General features: G+C 57.9%; 1 protein-coding gene across 1 annotated transcript in view; it reads left to right on the top strand.

Annotated features, from left to right (window-relative positions):
• The window catches only part of CXXC5 (CXXC finger protein 5), a 7195-nt gene that overhangs the window by 1852 nt on the left and 1685 nt on the right, over positions 1-3658 (top strand). The gene's annotated exons all lie outside the window — the stretch shown is intronic.

The following is a 3658-nucleotide window of genomic DNA, read 5'->3' as shown; positions in this document are numbered from 1 at the left end:
GCTGAGCCCCGGGATGCCTGGATGCCCCTGCTGTGACGCTTTGGGGTGGTACTCGGGCTGTCACTGCCCACCACGGTCCGCCCATGGGTGTTGCCCTTGGCCTTGGAGGAGAGCCGCCGCAAGCCGCCGTTGGGTTGGGGTGCCCCCTTGCCAAATCCACTGGCGAGGTGCGATATTTGTGTGGGGAGCGCAGGAAAAGTCCGGTGACTTGGGTTGTCGCTTGGGTCTGAAATTCAGCCGGGGCCGTGGGCAGCTGCTGGTGGCGTGGCGTGGCGTGGCGTGGCGTGGGCGACACACCCGCGGGTGCTCTGGGCCGAGACCCGTCTGCCGGGTCCCCCACGTGTTGTGCTTAAGCCGGGTTTGATTTTTCTGGGAGCTGATCCCACCATCGGCTGTGCCGGCGTGCTTCTTCCTGCCGGTGAGCGCATCCCCAGAGCCGGCAAAGGCAAAAAAGTCACCCGGACATCATCAGCTGGATCACGCATCCTGGCACAAGGGCATTGCCCATCCTCTGGTTGTCCCAAAGAGACAACCCACTGTTTTCTTAGCCACATTCTACGTTTTTCAATTAGCATCAGCTCTGAATGAATAGTGAAGGGAAAAAAAAAAATATCTGTTTGGGCGGTGGGGATGAGGAGAGCGGGACTGTGTCTTTCAAAAACCGCTGTATTGCTAAATTATATTCTTGTTCTAATTTGCTGAGTCAGTGATCTGGAAAAAGGGAGAAAGGGAAAAAAAAAAAAAAAGTTCATCTCTTCCAGAGAGTCCTAAAGCGGGTCAATAGACTCAGAGCTCGCAGCAGCCGGAGGAGTCGCTCCCTTCTCCCGGCACTGCTCTGGGTCCGGAGATGATAAATAGCACCGGGAGCCCATGAAACGGTCACCCCCTTGATTGGTTTCCCCATCCCGTGGCTGGCTGAGAAATTGGAGCCGCTGAAATAGGGCTCTTCATGTGATAGACTTGGGCCCCACCAAAGATGGGTCGCCATCCCTCCTGGGCACGACCATAAGCGTGTGGTTCCCACATCTCCTGGGCAGATGTGGGTCGCACCAGGGCATCACTCTCCCCTTTTCAGAGCAGATCCTCCCCTCTCTCAGGCTACCCACTTGCGCCGTCTGTTGCCCGGGTTGAACAAGATTGTGGCTGTATGTGACTGGGACAGGGAAGCTGGGACCCCCGCTGATGTCCCAAGATCACCTGGGTCAATGACTGGGTTGTTAAACCTCGCCCTATGTCAACCAGCCTTGGTATTGCGTTGTGTTGGGCCAGCCCTAGGGCAACCACCAGCACCTGCCTTGTGGTGGAGACCCATCTGGAGGTGGCGGTGGCCAGGACGCAGAGCTGCTGCCAGCTCGGCAGCTCCGTGGACCGCTGGTCCTGGTGGGGTGCCATCACACCGTAGTGCTTGATACCAGGACAGGAGGGGCCATTCGGTGGCCCTTTATATGGGGCTGAAAAATTCACAGGGCTTTGTGAAGCATCGTCCCCCTCTGCGGGGAGCTGTGCCATTGCCTGGGAGAAGAGCAGCCGGCAGTGACTCTGGTCTGCCAGCCCGGTGCGTCCAGAGGAGCGTCCTCAGAGAGCCCGGACGGCGGCCGCAGCTGTGATTAAATGTTGATCTAAAATCAAGCAGTAAAAAAAAAATAGAATTAAACCTTTATGGCAGCATAAATAAATGGGCTAAATCCCTCTGCCGCCATTAAGCTTTATCTGCACATCTACAGAGCCCGAATAACCGGTCGCCGCTGGTGTCCTGGTGCGGTGGTGGCCGCCTGAGGCTCTAAGACCGGTGAGGCAGGTCGGATACTCGGAGCAGGCAGCAGCACGTCCTTGCACCGACCAGGCTCCTCCGGGCTCTGCCAGCCCCAGCAACCATGGGTAATGCCGTGGGGGCTGGTGGCCAGCCCTGGACAGGTCACCCTGGACTTATCTCCAGAGCTGTAGGTCACATGAAGGCCATGAATAGTTGGGATTTGACTCAACAGAGCTGTCCTCCATCTGGAGAAGCCTTGGTGAAGTGCCTTGGTGCCTCAGCTAGCGCTGGTGTGAGGGTCACTGCCACCCTCACGTGAGTCTCACAGAGAGAGGCTTTTCTACCGAGGCCTGTCGTGACAGGACAAGGGGCAACAGTTTTAGACTGAACGAGGGCAGGGTTAGGTTGGACATAAGGAAGAAATGTTTTACGATGAGGGTGGTGAGGCACTGACCAGGTCACCCAAAGAAGTTGTGGATGCCCGATCATTGGAAGGGTGAACCCCAACCTACAGGTCAGTTTGGACGGGGCTTTGAGGAACCTGATCTAGTGAAAGATGTCCCTGTGCACAGCAGGGGGTGCACAGGGATGGACTGGATGGTCTTTGAAGGTCCCTTCCAACCCAAACAATTCTGTGATTCTGTGATCGTGGGGATGAGGGGGGGAATCTATCTTGGGCATCCACATTAGAGCTGGTTGTCCATCTCCCTTTAATAATGAAGGGGCAGAGGTGTTTCAGGTGACCTGTATCAGACATCTCCTTCCAGACCTATTAGGAGCCCCCTCTCCCCTCGTTCCTCTCTCCTGGGATGAGTAAGTGGCCCTTGCTGGCGAGTCCGCCACGCTCTGCCCCACCAGTTCTGCATCTGGCACCTTGGGCGGGATCCAGCATGGGCGGTGTGCCGTGCTGCAGCCCCGCTGCATCATTGGCCGGAGACACTTGTGTCTTCCCCAGATGCCTGATTACATATTTGGGGAGGTGGTGATGCCTGCAGCTCTCTGCTCGTTGACTGCCCCAGCTCAATTTACCCCGAGGACCAGACACGGGCCGGGAGCAGGAGAAGGTGCAGTCTGTCAGCAGCCTAGCTGGGCACCACCATCTCTTGCCCATTCTCGCCCTTCGCCCCCCCCTCCCTTTCCCCAAACCCCATGCTTGGGTCATGGTGCCTGTGGAAGTGAGCGTGTTGGGGTCCCTCCCTCAGGGGTAGGGGGAGACACTGCCCTGGTTACTTATTGAGGCGTGGTGGGTGTCTTGATCCAAGAGAAGGACCCGATGCGAGCCGGCTGGCTCCTGCGTGGGGTTAGGGACCTGAATGTGGCATGGTTTTGGCTTTTGGGACAACACATGAGGTGCCCTAGCCCTGCACATGGGCTCAACGCCGGGAGCTGGGGCTGGGGCTGGCTGTCCCACCAGTGCGCAGCCCAGCCGGCCGACCCGCACCCATCACCACAGCCTGTGGCTTGTTTCCCGTTGGTGTCTCTTGCTTGTTTGGAGATGCAGGAACCAGAGGGTCCTCTGAGGCACGTCCTCTTGGTGATCGTGTGGCCCTATCTGCTGGCTAGCATGGCTTGGCCTTGCTTGGGGGCTGTTGGCATTGAGAGATGTTGTGGTCCTTGCATACTCTACCCATGGTCTCATGAACGTTGCGTGGGCTTCCCACCCCATCCAGCTGGGAAACGTCCCAGGTTCTCCTTGCAGAGGACCGCAGAGCCGTTGGGGCCATTGCCCCACACCACCTTTCCTGGAGGTGGCTTCAAAGAGATCTCGTCTGCTCTTGGGTGCTTTGTTGCGTGTGGGGTTGAGCCTGGTGGGACTCATCCCTCTTCCCCCGTGAGATACCGAGAGGTCCCCGGTGATGCCCAGGGCTGCTCTGTTGGGGACAAGGTTGTTCATCGTGGCCGGGC

The sequence above is a fragment of the Pygoscelis adeliae genome, unplaced genomic scaffold (genome assembly GCF_000699105.1).
Source record: "Pygoscelis adeliae isolate BGI_AS28 unplaced genomic scaffold, ASM69910v1 Scaffold288, whole genome shotgun sequence".
Classification (NCBI taxonomy): domain Eukaryota; kingdom Metazoa; phylum Chordata; class Aves; order Sphenisciformes; family Spheniscidae; genus Pygoscelis; species Pygoscelis adeliae.
Note: the sequence above shows the minus strand (reverse complement) of the source record. Positions and strands in the feature narration are given on the sequence as shown.